At 40.5% G+C, this 22,668-nt stretch overlaps 1 long non-coding RNA gene across 2 annotated transcripts in view; it reads right to left on the reverse strand.

Annotated features, from left to right (window-relative positions):
• LOC122554219 (uncharacterized) overlaps window positions 1–3,363 on the reverse strand; it is a 103,814-nt gene extending 100,451 nt beyond the window's left edge. For both annotated transcript variants that reach the window (XR_015758122.1, XR_015758121.1), the window contains exons 1-2: window positions 3,318–3,363; window positions 521–676 (exon numbers count right to left, since the gene is read on the reverse strand). This is a non-coding gene — a long non-coding RNA (uncharacterized LOC122554219). The remainder of the gene's footprint in view (window positions 1–520; window positions 677–3,317) is intronic.
• Between the last annotated feature and the right edge of the window lie 19,305 nt (window positions 3,364–22,668).

Consider the following 22,668-nt stretch of genomic DNA (forward strand, 5'->3'; position numbering starts at 1 on the left):
AGTGGGAGTAGTGTGGATAGTAGTATATTTTTGTTGTCACAGACTCGATGCGTCAAATGTTCTCTTCTGCACTGTATGATTCTATGTTTTTACCCTCTCTAATGTGATCAGATGCTAATTATTTTCACTGTTTTCTTTGCTTCAAGCTATAACCAATGAGTACATACAAAAGTGTGCCTGGTTGTTGTCACAGAGAAGTAAGGGAAAGCTTCAGGTTCTAGAGACAATGCAAGGAGCAACAACTCCTACCATCAAAGATCTGAGTCATGAGGACAGAATAGAGATGAGTAAACATACAAGCCTGGAAAATTAATGGTTGAGAAATCACCTTATAAAGGTCAGATGCATAGTCAGTTGAATAGAAAATGTTCATCCTGTTTATAATTTAAATTTATGAACATTGAATGAGAAAATATAGGTACAAACTCATGATAAACAATACATAACATTGATATTCAGAAATCTCTCTTTGCACATGGAAATCTTTAAAGATATCATCCAGTCTATGTAGATTACTTACTTTAGGCAGCTGGTTGACATCTTATTGGTTTTCTAACTTCTACAACTTCATTCTGGTGTTTGACATGACATTTCTATTGATGTTGCGGTCCTTTTGATAGCTTTCAGAATAGTTTTACTGCTGCCTGGGTGCTCATTCAATCAGATGCGAAACATACTGATGCACATATGAGAGAGCAGATAGTCATTACTCACCAGGTAATGATATGCATTACATACAACAGTCTCCATAAGTCATAAGGAGGATAGTTTAATATGATGCTTAGGAGGCTCTCACTTAATCAAGTTCATTGAAAAGTTGGATTGGAGCAGCTTTCATTCAAACAGAGTTTCAGTTTTGGCAGAATACAATGCACATTTGAGTGGAATCTAACAGTGGCTGATGGACAGTCCATTTGTAAGGCAGATGCAATTAAATAAATGTTTTCAGCAAAATGAATAGAGCAAAGACAGCAGGAGGAATGACACTCATTATTGTGATGAATACAAATGATTAAGGTGTGCCTATTTCCTCCACCATTAATATTAAAGGGCGGAGGCAAGAGCCCTTCACCATGACAAGTTTGGTGACGGGCTATAAATGTGGAAGGTGCGGATCCTACCAGCGTCCCAGCCCACCTCCTCGATTAATGTCCTGTTGGGAAAGTCCGTGGTGGTTTTCCTGGCATGATGCCAATTCAGGCCTTTAAGTGGCTGATTAACATCATCCAGGACCTTGTACCATTGCTGCTGGTGTTTACCCAGCAGTAGGTGGAAGGGTTCACGATATAGGGAGCATGACAAATAAACATAAATGTGTTGGTGTGTGGGCTCTGAGGGGATCCTCACTTGAATGTGCTCAGTGCCTGAATGTTGTACTTGGCTTTAAAAAGAGGCTCCCATTGAGAACAACTTTCCCCGGCCTTGCTGCCCAACCTTTCCCCATGATCGCCAATCCTTTAGTCTGTGCCCACATCCCTAATTTGTGTTTGGATGTCTCTTCAATCCCAAACTTTGGATAGGTGTAGGACCGTTGGCAATCTTCACCTCTCTGGTGTCCCCAAATATCAATAAATTGCAACCTCTGATTGGTTCTCAGCCAGCGGGACCTCCAGCCTTGGGATCCATGGGGGGAGAAAAGATATTAAGGGGCTCTCTCCAACTCTCTGGGCAGCAGCTAAGACTCATATCTCCTTAAAATTCCTTTAATTGTTCAACCCTTCTCATTCAACTATTCTTTCACTTATTCAAGTTTGAGTTTGCAGTCAGCTGTGATTTTGTACTAAACTCTCTACCAAACTTAGCAGGGCTGCGATCCGACCAGCTTTTACACCCTATTGGGTTTTTCTTCTATGTGGTTAACACAGAATAGTCCAAAATCACACGTTCTACACTCCGCCAAAGTGCAACATCCTGTCTCACATTAGTGATTATGCACCCGGGAATAAGTGAAATTGGGAAATGTCTACCAAACTGCAGCTGCTTTTCTTAAATTGCAGGAGATGGTATTGCTACTTGATATCATGCAAAGCTGCCCAAACATAAATGTTTCCTTTCATGAAACAAAAAACAATGTCATTTCATTTAATATTTCAGAACCTGCAAGAACTGTTTTATTCCACCTTAGATGATTCACGAACCTGATAGAACCCTCCCAAATCGGGCCCAAGACATTTGTTTATTGTGCAAACTGATACTGAAATAGGGAACATCAAAGCTATCCTGAAGGATAATGGACTTTCTGATTCGATATTGGCTATCTGTATATCACGCAAACCTACGATCAGACCTAAGGAAACTACTTTTGATCCTCAGAAGTAGCTAGTTTATCTCAAATTACCCTAAAGTAGTAAGATGCCTGAAACATTTGAACAGGTAATGCAAGGCATTTCACTCTGATACGATGCAATGACATTACGTCTCCAACAAGATGCTGACATTAGCCAAAAAGATGTTCTTCTGATCACAAGAATGGGAAATGTGTGTATGAATTTTAGTGCCAGTATGAGGCCCAGAATGTAAGTTATAATTCCCAATAACCAGTAGACCATATGAAACATTATTTTTCTTTGGCTGCTCACGACAGATAGAGTACTGACCATACCCAGTAATACTCTGCTTGCAAAACACAGAATATAAGAGCTGAACATTGTATGCAATTCCAGATCGTGAATTAGACAATACTTGCTAAATACTTCTGACTTGTCTAGTTGGAATTTAAACAAAACCTTAAACAAATGTTAACTGCTCCCTGTTGCATTCTCCATGTCAATGCCTTCATCAATAAGAGTCAATTTGCCAACCAATCAGCACCTCCTTCTAATGTCACATAAATTGTTATTGTCTTTGAGATTTGATACTCTTGTGATTCTCTGATGAGTGCAAGTTCAAAATCTTAAACAGAATGTTTCTATTTTCAGGATTACAGTCGTAATGCAATGGCATGGTCATAACGTCACCGTACTAGTAATCCAGGCACGCAGGCTAATGCCTGGGAACATGAATTAAAATCACACCATTGGTAGATTGTGAAATTCAAATTCAATAAGTAATTCTAGAATTAAATTTAAAAATCACACAAGACCAGTATGATGAAAGAGCAGCGCTCCGAAAGCTAGTGCTTCCAAATAAACCTGTTGGACTATAACCTGGTCTTGTGTGATTTTTAACTTTGTACACCCCAATCCAACACCGGCATCTCTAAATCATATCTGGAATTAAAAGCTAGCTTAATGGCCACTATGTAATCATTATCAATGATTGTAAAAACCCATTTGAGTCACTATTGTCCTATATTGAAGGAAATCTGCTATCCTTACCTGGTATATGACTTCAGATCCAGAGTAATGTGATTGATTCTTTGTAGCCCTCTGAAATAGTTCAAGGGGGGGGTAAAAATCAAGGGGAGGTCCATATCCTGTGCAGAAACTTTAAAAATATTGTTATTACATTTAATAGCTCAAACGTGAAATCCCTGTATGGGAGGTAAGCCTACTCTAGAGGGTCATGAAGGTCAAATATTCATCTATTCCATTGCATTGGACACAGGAGTTGCAATTCACAACCTTCCTGTATAGTCCTGTTATAGGTGAGCAACACAGAAATGTTGCACTCCCACCTCATGGCCATGTAGTGTAGGAGTGAGCAAAGTCCTTTGTGAGTGGATCAGTTTCTTTTGCATTCCTGTTAGGTGCCTCTGTGCTCAGCAGAGAACTCAGGATTCTCCTAAGAATATGTGCAGCAGTCTTTGAGCTACTCTTGATGCTGGTTATAGAGTCATACAATTACACAGCATGGAAGCAGAACCTTAGATCCAACTTGTCCGTGCCAACTAAGCTTCCAAAACTAAACTAGCCCAATTTGCCTACATTTGGACTATAATCTATCTAAGGCTTTCCAATTCATGTACCAGTCCAAATGCTTCTTAAATGTTGTACCTGTACCCACAACTTTCACTTCCTGTGGCATTTTATTCCACATACAATCTACCCTCTGTGTGAAAAAGTTGCCCCTCAGGTACCTTTTAAGTCTTTCTCGTTTCACCTTAAAATTATGTCCTCTAGTTTTAAACTGCTCTACCCTGAGGAAAAGACCATTGCTATTCCCCTTATCTATGCCCCTCATGATTTTTATAAACCTCTATAAAGTCATCCCTTAACCTCCTATACTCCAGGGGAAAAAAAAACCCAGTCTATCTAGTTTCCTTATAACTCAAACCTTCAAGTCCCGGTAACATCCTTGTAAATCTTTTCTGCATCCTTTCCAATTTAATAATATCCATCCTTTATCAGGGTGACCAGAACTGTACACAGTACTCCAAAAGTGCCTTACCAATGTCCTGTATTACTGCAACATGACATCCCAACTCCTATTGTTAATGCTCTGACCAATGAAGGTAAGTCTGCCAAACACTTTCTTCACCACCCTGTCTACCTGTGACTCCACTTTCAAGGAATTATGTACCTGAACCCCTATGTTTCTCTGTTCAACAACACTTCCCTGTACCCTACCATTAACTGTGTAAGTCCTGCCTTTGCTTGCCTTACCAGACTGCCACACCTCGCATTTATCAAAAGTAAACTCTATCTGCCACTCCTAGGCCCAGTTGATCAAGATCACAATGTACTCTTAGATAACCTTCTACACTGTCCACTACGTGACCAATTTTAGTATCATCTGCAATCTTTCTAACCATGCTTCCTATATTCCTATCCAAATTATTTATCTAAATGATGCCGAAGTTTAATGTAGAGAAACTAGTCCACCACAGGACAAGGTGGGGATTCCAGGGTGAGAGATAAGGCATTGAAGTCATTCAAGAAGAAGACATGCTGTAATTCAACAGTTGACCAGGAGGCCCAAGTGGACCACTGTCCAATAATCCTATGCAACTAATCAAGGACAATGAATACTAGGTAACGTCATCAGTGAGCTTCTGGATGAAGCACTGGTGACATGGCTTGCTTTCTATTTACGTGTTTAGGTTTCCCTGGTGATGCCATTTCCTGTGGTGACATAATTTCCTGTGATGATGTCATTTCCTGTTATTTTTCTCAGGGGGTGGTAAATGGGATCCAAGTCAAAGTTGATAGAGTTCTAATTGGAATGCCATGCTTCTAGGAATTCTCATGCATGTCTCTGTTTGGCTTGTCCTAGGATGTTTGCCTCTGTTTGCCTTGTCATCGCTAACAATGAATACATCTTCTCACTACATCCTCCATCCAAGATGCCACCACTTTCTCGCATTGTTGAATGCTCAGATCCTTCTTTACTCACCCAGTAACAGTGCCTGGTGCTCAGCATTTATGTTAAACATCCGGATGCTCCATCTCACAGTCTTTCAAAGTTGTCATCCTCATACACACCTCTCACTGCCTCCATATACCTCCATCTCTTCAGCTCTGTCAGATGCGCCACTAATGTCAGAACTATACAACCACTGAAGTTCTACCCTCCCCTCTTGCAGATCACAATGGCACACAATAGAATGGAGCAGAGCAGAACTGGGAGCAAAAGTAGGGAATCAAGGACACATGACCTTCTGTGACTTATGAAGGAGATGACTCTCAAAATCATGGGGCTACATGCAGCAATGTCTATGGCATCCAATGACACTGGAAATCTTGAGAATGCAGAAATCATCCTGTCTTAGCTCCCAGCATTCCCTAACCTGCTATTTAGCATGGTGTCTATGCTGCTACATGTGTACACGAAACTTTTGCTTCCAACCCTATTCCCACACATGAACAGTGTAATGTTAATGTAATGGAACAAACCCATTGCCTGGATCTCTGAGGCCCAAATTACATCGTAGAGATGAATTGTGTCATAGAACTCTACAACAGAAAAAAGGCCCTTCAGCCCATTGCAACTATACCAGTCAAAACAGCTACCTAATTATTCTATTCCCATTTTCCAGTGATTTGGCCCATGGCATTATATGCCTTGGCATTACAAATATACATTTATGTACTTTTCAAAATTTCTGAGAGTTCCTGCCTCTACCACACCGAGAGGCAGTGAATTCCAGATTCCCACCACTCTCTGGGAGGAAAAAGTTGTTCTCACATCTCCTCTAAGTCTCCTGTCCCTTACCTTATATCATTGATCCCTCCCGCCATCAAGGGAAAATATTTCTTCCCATCTACCCTGTCTATGTCCTTCATAATTTTACACATCTAAATCATTTCCCTCTCAAAATCCTTTACCCTAAGGAATCAACCCCAGTCCATCCAATCTCTCTTCACAACTGGGGTCATGCTGATGTTTCTTCGCAGCCTACGTGTTGGGGACTCTCACGTAGGGTGTCTCAATTGAGGAAAGGCTAGAAGTAGATGGTAGCACTGGGCGCCCTAGTAAATGACACTATGCCTACAGCAGCAGTACAGAGATGAGACACATACCACTAAAGTTCAGAAGACACAAGAAACATTAAACTGACATGTATTCCTTGTCCTTCTCATGCTGGCCACCTGGTTCCAGTGTTGGGTCTAGTATTGTGAACGGCTTGTAAATTTTACCCTCATTATACCACAGGTGTCAATTTTACAGGTCTGAAAAAGAGATCACCTACCTCTAAATGAATGATCATTTATTGTCACTTGTACTCTACAATGAACAATGCAGTAAAATACAGTGAAAAACTTCAACTGTCATCACAATCCAGCGCCATTTTGAATAGTTTAAGAAGAAAAAGATATAGCTGAAAGAGAGTCCATCTTCATTCAACTGCCTCTGCCATTAGTCCTGAGCTCTAAGCTGGCTGATGAACTACACCTGCGATGCCATCCCGCTGCCTGCACCAGACCCACCATCAGAGTTGCCACTCTTCAGGTGCCATCTCATTGTCGCTGTGCCCACCTTGCCAATGAGCCTCCAACACCAGATCCTGTGTTGGATCCATGCTCGCCCTGCAGTGAGGAGCCCCCAGCACTGCTGTTACTATCACCTGTCCGATAGCCAGCAGTCGCTGGCTCTGGGCATACCACAACCAGGGGCTGCCCCTACTGCCTCACCGATAACCAGGAGTCCCCACTCACGGCTTACTGCCATCAGGAGACCATGGATCTGCTGCCGCCACTGCCTCACCAAAGCCTGGAATCTCCGCTCTGGGTAGACCACAACCTAAAATGGATGCATTTAAAATGGCAGCATCTTTGATTAACATTTTATCTAATGGCGTGTTTTAAATTGGGTCTCAAGTCATTGCAGTTCAAACCAATTTGGGGTTTTACATTTGAGCCAGACTGCATGAAATTAATTGGTCACAATTATTGCAAGAAAGCCAACAAGTCTGTGCCATTTGATAGCCCACTTTGCTGTTGTATTTAGAATAGGAATGTTGTTTGGCTATCAAATCTATAGAAGAGTAACCATATAAAAGCAGATCAGTACTCGTTGTTCCTGGTTGGATCAGCAATAAATCATAGTCATATTAAGAGACAATATCATTTCACAGATTTCTCCTGAGGGCCACACAGCAAGTGAAAACAATTGATCAATAAATATAGATGGATGGGAGTTGCGTATCATTATATAACTGCTCTGCCATTGCATGTGTTTAGTTGATTTATGGGTTGTTTTAAAGAGAGTTCAGGCAAACTGCAAAAGTGTTCAAGCAACAAATGAACCATGGTCCATTTTGTGGTAGGATGTTTGGCAATGGGTTATTAAGTAGGTGAATCTTACACTGTGTATGACAATACTAGAAGTCACTATTTATTTCATAGAGCACTCGTACGATATATTAACATTCTTTACTGCTGCAAGTGTTAACAGTTATGTGACAGCATCCAGAATTGTCTCTTTAGTCAGTTTTATCAGGGTTGATATAAACAAGATAGACAGCCATTTTCTCCCCGAGATAATAGTAGGAACTGTGAATGTCTTTATCTAGAGAACCGTCTGGAGGAGGCCAGTTCATTTCTCACCAACGTGATGAGCAGATTGACCCGAGAGCACTTTGGCTCCATCAAATGCTCCCAGCAGAATTGCAAAATGTAATCCAGTCTTTCCATGTCAGTGAATACTGCCAAATTACAGCTTTAAAGTAGACACTGTCAATGGTTTTTTTTCCTGGAAGAATTCAGACCTTCAGCCGTGAAGAAGCATGTCAGGCACCATATTCATATATAGTCAGTGATGTCTCTAATCCATCAGCATCACATCTTTCATGCATTATACAGCTGCATTTTATTTGTATGCGCGTGCTTCTACCTGTATAAAGCATCTGCAGCACTCTGCCTCCCTTTCAACTGTGTATATAATCACCATTAGTACACTGCATATTCTCAGAGAGTCGCCATTGCATTTATCCATTAGACCATAAATATCTCTGCAGACAGTGATAAAGCTCTGGAGGGGACAGAATTCACTGTTATTTTAAATGATATTGTAAAGATATGTCATCACATTTGTTTAGACTCATAACAAAGAATTTTAAAAAGATCTAAATAGAACGTTTATTTCAGGGCCTCGAATTGGCAAATGAGTTTAAGCCAATTTTTTTTTAATATTCATGCTGTGAAGCAACTCTACCTAGGGACAAGAACTCTAAGATATAATTTAATTGAACTAATTTTTCTACTTCTGGTGTAGTGGGAGGACAGTAATAACTGGTGAAGTTCCTGATTCGTTTGAGTGATCTGAATGTGTTTAGAATTTCTACAAAGATGAGCAAATTACCAAGCATAGCACAGTATCAGTATGAACAAAATACTTATATTTACTATACTCTGCCACTGTTCCCGAATGCTTTACAAAGATTCGATGGAGATGTCATGGTAACATCAGTAGGAGGAACTTTCCCTTCCTTGATGAGAATATTATAGGTGTCGCGGTGAGAATGAAAGAATCCATGTCTTGACGTTAAGAAAAATATTGTAGATATCTCCTCTCAAGACGTAAATGGCATTTTCAATATCTCCCCTTTGAGTGACAACTGTCTTATTTCAAAGTATTTGCATCTCATTAAAGCTTAACTTGCTCCACTTATAATTACACTTATAATTCACCGCTACCAAAAAAACTAAGGTGGTGGAAATTCTACAAATACATTAAGAGCAAAAAAGAAATTAAGAAGGGAATAAGGTCCCTTAAAGATCAATGAGGCTATCTGTGTGGAAGCACAGGAGATGGGTGAGATACAAAATGAATACTTCCCATCAGTATTATCTGTAGAGAAGCACATGGAAGCGAGGGAAGTTGGGTAAATAAATAGTGATGGCTTGAAAAGTGTCCACGTTATGGAAGAAGACTTGCTGGAGGTCTTAAACAGCATAAAGAAATCTTGAGGCCCTGATTGGGTGTTTCCCAGAATTTTCTGCGAGCTAGGGAAGTAATTGCTTAGCCCCTTGCTGGGACACTTGTATCATTGATAGACAAGGGTGAGGTGGCAGAAGACTGGAGGGTAGTTAATTGGTGCTATTATTTAAGAAAGATAGTAAGGAAAAACTAGGGAACTATAGACTGGTGAGTGTGACATCAGTGGTGGGTAAGTTCAGAAATAGAATTCCTACTGTGGGGAAACAGACCCTTTGGCATAACAAGTCCAGACTGACCCTCCGAAGACTTTCCCACCCAGACCCATTTCCCTGCATTTACCTCTGATTCATGCACCTAACCTATAAGTCCCTGAACACTATAGGCAATTTAGCACAGCCAATTCCCATTTGTGGAAGGAAACCCATGCAGACACAGGGAGAATGTACAAACTCCACATAGACTGTCGCCCGAGGTTGGAAATGAACACAGGTCCCTGGTACCTTGAGGCAGCAGTGCTAACCATTGTGCCATCATGCCGCTGATGTTGGATGGGATTCTGAGGGACAGGATTTACATGCATTTGGAAAGGCAAGGACTGATTATGAATAGTCAACATGGCTTTGTGCGTGGGAAATCATATTTTGCTTATTTGATTGAGTTTTTGAAGAGGTGACAAAGAAGATTGACGAAGGCAGCGTAGTAGACTTTGTATATATAGATTTTAGCAAGGCGTTCGACAAGGTTTTGCATGGTAGACTGATTAGCAAAGTTTGATCGCGTGGAATCCAAGAGGAGCTAGCCAATTAGATCCAAAATGGGCATTGAAGGCACAGTACAGAGAGTGGTGGTAGAAGGTTGCTTTTCAGACTGGAGACCTGTGAACAGCAGTGTGCGACAAGGATCGGTGCTGGGTCCACTGCTTTTCAACATTTACATAAATGATTTGGATGTGAATATAGGAGCTATGTATACTAGTTTGCAGATGACACCAAAATTGGTGTTGTAGTGGACAAAGAAGATTATCTCAAGGTACAATGGGACATTGATTAGATGGGCCAAGGGCTGAAGAGTGGCAGAAGAAGTTTAATTTTGATAAATGTGAGGTTTTTGCATTTTGGTAAGACAAACCAGGGCAAGACTAATACAGTTAATGATAGAGTCCAGGGGAATCATGCCAAACAAAAAGAGACCTTGGGGTGCAGATGCATAGTCCCTTGACAATGGAGTCACAGGTTGACAGGATGGTGAAGAAGACCTCTGGTATGCTTGCCTTCACTGGTCAGTGCATTGAGTATAAGAGTTGGGATGACATGTTGTAGCTGTACAGTTCATTGGTGAAGTCACTTTTAGAATATTGTGTCAGTTCTGGTCTCCCTGCTATAGGAAAGATGTTGTTAAAATTGAAAGGGTGTAAAAATGATTGTGAAGGATGTTCCGGATTGGAGAGTTTCAGCTATAGAGACAGGCTAAATAGGCTGGGATTGTCTTCCCTGAACATCAGAGGCTGAGGGATGACCTCTAAAAAGTTTATAAAATGATGAGGGGCACGGATTGGGTGAATAGCCACGGTCTTTCTCCCAGGGTAGGGGAGTCCAAATCTAGAGGGCAGAAGTTTACGGTGAAAGTGGAAAGATTTAAAAGGAACCTGAGGGGCAACGTTTTCACACAGAGGATATGGAAAGAGCAACCAGAGGATGCAGGTACAATTACAACATTTAAAAGGCATTTGGATGGGTACATGAATAAGAACGGTTTAGAGGAATATGAGCCAAATGCTGGCAAATGAGACTGCATCAGTTTCAGATACCTGGTCGGTATGGACGAGTTGGACTGAAGGGTTTGTTTCCATGCTGTACCAACTCTATGAATACATGACTCGAATTCTTCTACTCCATCAAGTTTCCAAACCTACCACGCTACAGGAACATGAAAAACGGGGATTTCAGGCATGGCAGGGAGGCTGGGGGTTGGGGGGGCGTGGGGGGAGGGGTGATGGCATCAATTAAAATAGATGGTGCTTGCAAATTGCTTTCCCTTGCTTTTGAGGGCAGCATAGCCAATGGTCTAGGACTAAGCAGCTTTCTTGATCCTCCAAGCAACCTGTTATTTTATATGCTGTGTGCTGGTTACAACACAAGAACAACTGCATTCACCTGAGAAAGCAATAACAGGGAAGAAAGGTGCAAACAATCAGGAAGTGACCAGCTGAATTCAATTGTATTCCTCACTCTGATAAATGTGGTATGTAAAATACCTTGATGGAACAAATGATTGAAGTGATGAATCATTTGAGCTGGCAGTATCTGTGAAGAGAAAAACAAAGTTGATGTTTTGAGTCTAGTAACCCTCAAAATATTAATTCTGTTTTCTCCCTTCACAGATGCTGCCAGATCTGCTGAGTTTCTCCAGTCCTTTCTATTTTTGTTTGTTTCAGCTCTCCAGCGTCTGTAGCTCTTTGTTTATTTTGATCATTTGAGCTGATGGCTTCAATACAGGTTTGAAATGTAATGGGAAATAAATCACTTTCTTTGCAACATCACGCTGCTATACCGATTCTTCAAATATAAATACATTTTCCACTTGTCATTTTGCAGTATGTTTTACTACTGCTTAATGTCATTAAACAACCTGATTTATGTCAGGTCCCAAGCTGAAGTCATAAAGACACGGTCCATCATTTTTTCCATGGCAACTATTATTCATTTCTTTTCATTTGGTCAGATCCAAGGGTTTCATGTTGTGTAACCATGGCGATTGCTAAAGCTATAAGCTAGATCAATTGACTTCAGACAGAGTTACTGGAAATTTACACAACCCCTCAACACTATTATTTCCCACTTTTCATTCCCAGGGTTTGTAAGCTTAAAATAACATTTTAAAAAAAAATGTTAAATTATATGCAGCAAAGCTGTATTAACATTCTAACAATTTTAATGGAACAAATCTGTTACGCTATGACACATGTTCCACTTTCTTTTCCATATATATCTTTGGGTACAATTTTTTTGACCCATGTATGTTTTGCAGTTTAACATGCTTTAATTTTTGCAACTACTTTCCATTTCATAGACCTTTCTTTTAATGAGAGGTACTGAAAGTAATTTGCATTTCTATGTTTATAAAGTGTGTTAATATTAGTCACAGGCAGTTAGGAGGAAATGTGGTATTTTTACCCTGAATGTATACACCGATAGAAATGAAACTAAATCTATTCCTGCACTATTACTTGGGATCTGGCTTTTCAAGATTTGGAACGTCTCGGTTTTCCCATTTGGGCTATCATTAGGCACCAAGCCAGTTAGTGTTTAGCTGGAAAAGCTGTCAAACCTTTATCCTTACTAATTATTTAAGACTCTCTTTAAAATCTAGGTATTTGACAAATTGTTTGATCCTCTGTCTTGATATACCCATTTATCACTCATAGGGTCATAGAGGTGTATAGCGTGGAAACAGACTCTCCGGTCCAAAACATCTATGACTCGTCAGATATCCTAACCTAATCTAGTCCCATTTGACAGCACTTAGCCCATAGCCCCCCAACCCTTCCTATTCATAAAGTCATCCAGATGTCTTTTAATTGTTGTAATTATATCAGCATCCACTACTTTCTCTGGCAGCTCATTCACCAGCTCATTCACCACCGTCTACATGAGAAACGTTGCCCCACAGGTCCCTTTCAAATCTTTCCCCTCTCACTCTAAACCTATGCCCTCTAGTTCTGGACTTCCCCACCCCAGGGAAAAGGCCTTGTCTATTTAACCTCTCCATGACCCTCATGATTTTATAAACCTCGACAAGGTCATCCCTCAACCTCCTATACTCCAGGGAAAACTGTACCAGCCTACTCAGCTTCTGAATGTAGGTTTGCTCGCTGAGCTGGAAGGTTCGTTTTCAGACGTTTCATCACCATACTGCGTAACATCTTCAGTGAGCCTCTGGAAGAAGCACTGCTGATGATTCCTGTTTTCTATTTATATGTTTGGGTTTCTTTGGGTCAGTGATGTCATTTCCTGCAGTGATGTCATTTCCTGTTCTTTTTCTCAGGGATGGTAAATGGGGTCCAAGTCAATGTGTTTGTTGATATCAACAAACGCATTGACTTGGACCCCATTTACCATCCCCTGAGAAAAAGAACAGGAAATGACATCACTGCAGGAAATAACATCACTACCGGGAGTGACATCACGAACCTAAAGGAACCCAAACATATAAATAGAAAGCAGGAATCATCAGCAGTGCTTTGGCCAGAGGCTCACTGAAGATGTTACGTAGTATGGTGACGAAACGTCTGAAAATGAACCTTCCAGCTCAGCAAGCAAACCTACATCCAGAACCCAACCTGAGCTACAAATCTTCTCAAAGCTCACTACTCAGCTTCTCCTTATATCTTAAAACCTCCAACTCTGGCAACATCCTGGTAAATATTTTCTGAACCTTTCAAGTTTCACAACATTCTTCATTTAGGAGGGTGACCAGAATTGCACACAACATTCCAAAAGTGGCCCAACCAATGTCCTGTACAGCTGCAACACGACCTCCCAAATCCTATAATCAATTCTCTGACCAATAAAGGAAAGCATACAGTGTCAAAATATGAAACAGCTCCTGCGATGTAATTTTAGAATTTAAGAACTCGGAGCAGGAGTAGGCCATCTGGCCCCTCAAACCTGCTCCACTATTCAATAAGATCACAGCTGTTTTTTTTCATGGACTCAGTTCCACTTACCACTCACTCACTGTAATGCTAAATTCCTTTACTATTCAAAAATCTATCTTCGTCTTAAAAACATTCAACAAAACAGCCTCATCTGCTTCCCTGGGCAGGGAATTCCACAGATTCACAACCCTTTGGTGAAGAAGTTCATTCTCAGTTCAGTCCTAAATCTGCTTCCTTTTATTTTGAGGCTCTGTCTCTTAGTTCTAGTTCCACCTGCCACTGGAAGCAATCTTGCTGTTTCTTTCTTATCTATTCCCTTCATAATTTTATATGTTTCTATAAGATCTCCCCTCATTCTTCAAAGTTCCAATGAGCAAAGTCCCAGTCAACTCAATCTGTCCTCATAATCCAACCCTGTCAACTCTGGAATCAACCTAATGAACCTCTTCTGTATGTCCATCAGTTTCAGTATATCCTTTTTGATGAGTAGTCTTAAATATTACCTTGTTAAAGGTGGTAGGTGAATACACATTTCGATGTGTACTTGTGAGTTAATTGCAGGAAAGACTTGGGAGTGTGTTGGCAATCTGAATTATTACACATTTTCTGTCAATGAGTTGTCACATCTAGTTTCTTGGAAGCGTAACATACAACTACACAATTCCCTCTTTCCCCACTTCCACTGCCAGGCAGAAGCTGAGAGGATTATTTTCAACATTTCCACCTCCATAATGTCATGTAAACAACAATAGCTTAATGATCAATCAATCAATTGGGTTGGTTTATTGAAAACAGGTAAACACTTTAATCTTAACTGGAATATCAAAGCCTAAGAAGGCCTCCTACCTTCAGAGGACTGTTATGTCGATATTCCTGGACTGGATATTGAACATGTTACAACTCTTGTTTTGAGCCAGTTCAAGAACTCACTAACCTAGTAATGGAAGGGAAGTTTGTCAAAACCATCCCCATTTTGGAGGAGTCGGCATGCTCTGTTCTTTGGTTTAAATATCCAGCAACAAGCCAGCTACTCTATAAGGGTAAGTATGTAAGCTTACCCTTATAAAGAGCTGAAAATGTGTTGCTGGAAAAGCGCAGCAGATCAGGCAGCATCCAAGGAGCAGGAGAATCGACTTATCGGGCATGAGTCCTTCTTCAGGAAGAAGGGCCCGAAACGTCGGGCTCATGCCCGAAATGTCGATTCTCCTGCTCCTTGGATGCTACCTGACCTGCTGCGCTTTTCCAGCAACACATTTTCAGCTCTGATCTCCAGCATCTGCAGTCCTCACTTTCTCCTCGAAGATTTTTACCCTTATAAAGAAGCTAGTGTACTAGGTGGGTCGTGTGCCAGGAGTAGGTACCAGTTTTGGAGGTAGGTAGTGTTAGAGGTGGTTGAGATAGCTAGGGTGATAGGTATTTGGAAAAGTATTAGGGTAAGATAAGAGATTGCGTGGGGTAGGCATCAGATCAGGAACAGCAGTCTATAAAGATGTTTTAATATCAGTCATGGACAGTAGCAGGAAAAGTGCCACTTGTATCCTGAAGGTATATATCGATGTAACTGAAACAAAGTCTGTGTTCGCACTACCATTTGGGATCTGGTGTTTCAAGATTTGTTGGGTTGGATGGAAGAGTTGGATTGGGAGATTGGTCTTTGTTTCAGCAGGTCAATTTGTTATTGGGGGTCTGTCAGTTCTAGCAAAGGGAGGAGTATCATTGGTAATGCATGGATTCAATTTAATAGCTACCAAGGAACTAAAGTCGATTTTTGATCTGTTATTGCTTCCTGGGTAGATATTAAGCATACATAATTGGAGTCCTCTGAATTCACTGATTTTAATGGGCATTTTGAAGGTCTCAGATGCAAGGAAATTCCCTACAGGATTTTCAATTTCCTGAGCCACTCCAAGAGTCAGCTGCATTGGGGATTTCACCTGCTGTCGATGAGAAACTCCAATGATTATTTGACCATCATAATATTTATATTATAATAAGTTATGAAGCAGGCGTAATAACATGCCAACTGATTTCTCTGTGCAGCTCATAAACCCACAGCAGACTAACTGTTGGTCAAAGTCTCAATATTGTGTACACGTAACACATGGAATCCTCAAAGGTGAACTCTAAATAGAAAGGTACACATACAACAGATAGTAAGAGATAGTTACCTTGCCAAGAAGATCATCTACCCATCCAAATATATCCCCCACTGAAGTCAATGGAACAAATTGGGCAGGGTCTGAAATGGCTGCTGAGGAGAGATTACATCCAAATTTAACCTGCTAATTCACTTAGAAGGTCTGCATCAAAAATCTGAACAATTAAGTGTTTAACTCCCCATAAACCAAAGTTAATTTCACAACAACAGCATAACATAAATTAATCCATAATGCTGTTTGGCCAAATATGCAAAATTGGAAACCAGCAGTACTTTAATTAAACACCAAATTGAAAAGCTTATTGAAAATTTACAAAGTTAAAAATCATCCAGCACCAGATTAGAGTCCAACAGGTTTATTCTGAAGCACTAGCTTTCAGAGTGCCACTCCTTCATCAGATGGTTGATGATGAAAGAACAGCACTCTGAAAGTTAGTGCTTCCAATTAAACCTGTTGGACTATAACCTGGTGTTATGGGATTTTTAACTTTGACCACCCCAGTCCAACACCGGCACGTCCAAGTCATGAAAATTTACTGTTCACTAAAGGCTGAGTACATTCCTTTCACTCATATTTTGTAACTGTATAAGTTAGTTTGGTTTCAGTACAGTTACAAATTTCAATAATTTCTTTTATATACTTGAACAGCACTATGGTAACAAATGCAAGAGGGTAGACCAAAGCATTTGCTGATGCGTAAAATATTACATTGTCATAGCAAAAGTGAGAAAATTAATGCTCTCTGCTGTTTCTCTGCTGAATACAGAACTTGAGTCAGGCCGTGTTTACTGCTTTTATAAAAGGAAACTCTTGTCAATAATGACTATAACTTCATAGGAAGACACAACATGTCATAGAGGTGATAAGTGTCAGGGAAGTGTCGCTAAAATGTCAGAGTTTGGATGGTAGAGTTCAGCATGACTTCATGAAGGGCTTTCATTGGTTAATCAAGTAGATGTCGCCCTCTACAACAAGTAATCTAAACTGTCTCCAGTAATCTATACCTGAACAAGGCAAGGGGCATTCTCACATGGATAATTTAATGACCATTCTTTTATATAATTGTACAATGAATTCAAATTAATTTATAATGTTTAATATTTATGATGTTGCAGTTCTGCCACCCAAGCTACATTTGTTTCGCCAGTGAGAGTTTGGGATTTTGCAAATTGGTGTACATTTTACTGTGAAGTATTAGCTCAGCAAAATAACTTAGGAGTGAAAATATAAAAGTGTCACTGTGGAAAGTTTTATTTCTACAATTGCACACAAACAGCTCATAGATTTTCAAGTGTCAATGTGCTGTCATCGGGTACCTGATTTAATACAGTAGGACTTGCATGGGACTTGTTACATGTGTGAACGAACAAGCAATAGCTTTCCTCTTTAATCAATCATGCAAAAGAGTCTGCACTGAGCCATACAGAGTCTGAACCAAGTATATTAATTATAATATTGAATTTCATATAAAAACATGTGCAGAAATTTTAAAAAGAGAGAAAGATGGAATGAAGAAAGAGAACAAAAAGAGATAGAACAGTGTATTAACCTATTAAGTTTAAACCCTTCACCAACTATATTAAGAAACATAACACTGCTAAATAGTGTCTTATAATTTATAATATGGGTCATCACAGTGGCGCAAGTCATTTTTAATTTTCTTTCTTCTGTAGTAGAATTAGTGAAATATCACTGTCTCTTTGTGGTATCTCATTCCCATTCCGTTGTTCACCTGGGTATTTTATTCCAAAGATACAGAAATAATAATTGAGCGAACTCTTTTTCCAAAGGGAGCTGTGTAATGTGGAGGGAGAAATTAATGAACTAAGATTAAAAAAAAATTCATTGCTACAAAAATAACCACTGTCCTCGCCCTATTTAGAATGACATCAACCATACTCTTATTAAGAAAGTTTGATAGAACAATGATTTAAATAATTTCATTCGAACGGTTCTTAAAGTAGTGTTAAATCTGAAGTGTTGCCAAATCTTAACAGCTAAAAAGCACCTTAATGAAAGAATCTGCATGATATGGGTTGTGATGATATTGTGTGGCAAACCTGCCACAAACCAGTTATATAAAACATTTGCATTATAGAACTTCCTTTAATCATTCATGAGATTTGGGTGTTACTGGCTAAGGCAGCATTTGTTGCCCCTCCTTAAATGCCCCCGAGAGGGTGATGGTGAGTTTCTTTCTTGATCTGTTGTAGTCCTCGAGGTGTGGGGGAAAGGCTGTTAGAAAAGATTTTGACCTAGGGTCAGCGAAGGAACGGTGACTTGTTTCCAAGTCAGGATGGCATCTGACCATTGGTCACCTTTGCATGACAACAAGGACCTACGTGGTCAATTCTACAAATTGCATCCCCAGGGGATATCTGTAAAATTCTTCTTTAGGGTTACTGAGAACTCCCCTGACCCAGTCTCAACTCTGGATCATCCCTTCTTTCATTATCTTCTCTCATTGTTGGGATTTACCTGATGATTGTATGATGTTTGATCCAATATTCATCAGTTTTAAGTCAGCTTGCTAACTCTGGTGATAACATTAGCTGGGTTTTGAGGCCCTGTTTTAAAGAACAAAGAATAAAGAAAATTTACAGCACAAGAGCAGGCCCTTTGGCCCTCCAAGCCTGTGCCAATCCAAATCCACTGTCTAGACCTATCACCCAATTCCTAAGGATCTGTATCCCTCCGCTCCCTACCTACTCATGCATCTGTCCAGATGCACCTTAAATGAATCTACCGTGCCTGCCTCTACTACCTCTGCTGGCAACGTATTCCAGACACCCACCACCCTCTGTGTAAAGTACATTCCACGTGTATCCCCCTTAAACCTTTCACCTCTCACTTTGAACACGTGACCTCTCGTTATTGAATCCCTCACCTTGGAAAAAACTTATCTCTATCCACCCTGTCTATACCCTTCATGATCTTGTAGACCTCAATCAGGTCACCCCTCAATCTCCTTTTTTCTAATGAAAACAATCCTAACCTACTCAACCTCTCTTCATAGCTAACACCTTCCATACCAGGCAACATCCTCTGCACCGTCTCCAAAGCATCCACATCCTTTTGGTAATGTGGTGACCAGAAATGTGCACAGTATTCTAAGTGTGGCCGAACCAAAGTCTTGTACAATTTTAACATGACATGCCAACTCTTATACTCAATACCCCATCTGATGAAGGCAAGCAAACCATTCGCCTTCTTGATCACTCTAATCACCTGTGCAGTCCACCTTCAGGGTACAATAGACCTGAACTCCCAGATCTCGTTGCTCATCAACTTTTCCCAAGGCTCTTCCATTTACAATATAGTTCGCTCAAGAATTAGACTTCCCAAAATGCATCACCTCACATTTGCCTGGATTGAACTCCATCTGCCACTTCTCTGCCCAACTCTCCAGTCTATCTATATTTTCCTGTATTCTTTGACAGTCTATGCATTCTGCTACTCCACCAATCTTCATTTCATCTGCAAACTTACTGATCAAACCAACAATGCCCTCTTCCAGATCATTTATGTATATCACAAACAAGAGTGGCCCCAGCACTGACCCCTGTGGAACACCACTGGTCACCTTTCTCCATTTCGCGAAACTCCCTTCAGCTACTACTCTCTGTCTCCTGTTGTTCAATCAGTTCTTTATCCACCTAGCTGGAACACCCTGCACACCATGTGACTTCACTCTATCCATTAGTTTACCATGGAGAAACTTATCAAACGCCTTACTAAAGTCCATGTATATGACATCTACAGCCCTTCCTTCATCTATCAACTTGGTCACTTCCTCATAGAGCTCTATGAAGTTGGTAAGGCATGATCTCCCCCACACAAAACCATGTTGTCTATCACTGATAAGCCCATTATTTTCCAAATATAAATAGATTTTATCCTTCAGTACCTTCTCCAGCAACTTTCCCACCACTGACGTCATGCTCACTGGTCTATAGTTACTTAGAATATCCTAACTACCCTTCTTGTACAGGGGGACAACATTAGTAACCTTCCAGTCCTCCGGCACTTCATCTGTGTTGAAGGATACTACAAAGATATCGGTCAGGGCCCCAGCTATTTCCTCTCTTGCTTCCCTCAGCAACCTGGGATAGATCCCATCCGGTCTTGGGGATTTGTTCACCTTAATATCCTTTAGCCTACACAACACATCTTCCCTACTTATGCCAAAGCATCTAGAGTAAACAAACTTCTATCTCTAATCTCAACATTCATCATGTTCCTCTCCTCAGTGAACACTGAGGCAAAGTAATTATTGAGAATCTCACCCATTTTCTCAGGTTTGGCAGACAACCTTCCTTCCTTATCCTTTAGTGGACCAACCCTTTCTCTAGTTACCCTCGTACTTACATAAGAATAAAAGGTCTTGGGATTCTCCTGACTTCTGCTCGCTAAAGCTATTTCATGACCCCTTTTAGCCCACTCGATTCCTCATTTAAGATTGGTCCTACTCTCCCGATATTCCTCCAAGGCCCCTTCTGTTCTTAGCTGCCTGGACCTTATGTACCTTCCCTTTTCCTCTTGGCTAATTGTACAATTTCTCCTGTTATCCACGGTTCACGAATCATGCTTTTCCTCTCCCTTGTTTTCAAAGAAATATGCCAATCCTGCACTATCTTCAACCTATCTTTGAAAGCCTCCCACATCTCAAATGTGGACATCCCTTCAAATAGCTGCTCCCAATCCACATTTCCCAGCTCCTGCTGAATTTTGATATAATAAACTGGTTGCTTACTTTCTGGTTGATGCACATGAAATTATGGTCCCACAGACCAGAACCAATTTCTATATGCATGGAAATGTGATTTTTTTTTATATTCATCTTTGCGAAATAGATATCACAATGGTGTGGGCAGTATTTACTCCCCATTCTTACTTCCCCTGGAAGGGATGGTAGTGAACATTCTTAAGCCACTGGCTTGTGGTGAAGGTTCTCCCACAAATGGTGTTGGGGAGTTCCAAGGTTTTTCAAGGAGCAAGCAGATTATGTTGAACTTGAATAAGACGCAAATAAGGCCTGATCTGGAGTTTTCCCTTCAGTTCTGCACATCTCACTTTCGGAAAGATATGAAGACATTGGCGTGAGTGCAGAAAAGACTAGTGCGAATTGTTCCATGGATGCATCCATTATTTATGTGGACTGTTTGGAGAAGGTGGGACTGCAGACCTTGAAGAAGACAAAACAGAGTGGAGCTTCAATAAAGGTGTTCAAAATCGTGAAGGAGCGTGATTGATATGTATGAGCTTTCCGAGCGCACGAACAGCAGGCTTTTTAATTTTCTCATTTTGATCCTGATGTCACCCCAGTCAATCTCTTATCTCACTCTTGTAATCATGAATTTTCCCTCACCTCCACAATATCTCCCCTGCCGATCATGATCCTGCTATCCCTCCCCCACTCTCCCTCCTTACTCTCTGCTCTCCAGCTGCAGTTTCATACAATGTTTGGTTTTCTTCACTTAAGAGGGTGGCAGTCTGTCAACTGGAGAAGCTTGTGGCTGGAAAATCTGGTGCAACAATTTAAATTCATCTTTTAGTAGATTATTCAGAAAACCTATTCTTCCAGAATTCCTGTTTCCACTTGTGAAAGGATCAAGAATGAAGGAGCATGAAATAGCTTCATATAGGCTTGTTTCCCTTCACCAAGTCACCCTTTATTTATACATGGATAGTACACGACACTGGTCTAGCTAGCACAGAGTAGGCTCCTAGAGTGAGCAGAACCACTGATACTGGCATTTATATCTGTCAGCCAGGCCTCCTTGAGTGGACCTGGTTAACAACCCCAATCAGAGAACTCATATCTTATGATGTCCCTCTGGCTGACCTTGTTCCAATTATTATATGATATAGATTTTAAATAATTGGCAAATGAAACAAAATTGACAATAAAAGAAATTCACTTCGCAGGTAAAAGTAAAATTTGGAAAGCATTGTTTGAGACTGTGCAGAGGAAGGTTCAATCGAAACTTTCAAGATGAAATTAGACTGGTATTTAGAAAGGAAGAATGTAGAATATTACAGGGAAAAGGTGAGGGAATAGCATGAGGTGAATTGCTTATTTAGAGAGCTGATACCAGTATGATGAGCCAAATGGCTTCCTCATAAGCTACAACAATCCTGTGATTCTGCCCTTCCACATAATGATGATGATAAGAAGCTACGGATTAGCCATGATCTAATTGAATAGTGCAAAGGTTTAGGAGCTGAATTGCCTATTCTTTCCAAACACAAAAAGAAGAGAGGAGAAATCTCTGGTTGAAATCATTCACCTTAATAAGGCTGGACATTTGTAGCTGTCATATCTACTCTTTAAGTGTACAGTTCACCTGCGGGTTACCAATCTCCTGGCACCTGAATCAGGAGCTGGTGTCTTCCATGTACCCAGGGTTCTCAGGGTGAACCAGTTGCATGACATCTTCAAACTCAGAGGCTACATGCAGCACAAATTGATGATGCGATGGTGCCTTTTTAAAAATGATCGCTAGAAGTTGCCACAGAACAGGTGTTTCTCAGAGATTGTATTTAGTTTAAAATAGACCCAACAGGGGCAATCACAACTGCAGACAATAC

Source organism: Chiloscyllium plagiosum, unplaced genomic scaffold, assembly GCF_037043375.1.
Source record: "Chiloscyllium plagiosum isolate Xiang-an unplaced genomic scaffold, Cpla_swu_hap1 HiC_scaffold_9, whole genome shotgun sequence".
Lineage (NCBI taxonomy): Eukaryota > Metazoa > Chordata > Chondrichthyes > Orectolobiformes > Hemiscylliidae > Chiloscyllium > Chiloscyllium plagiosum.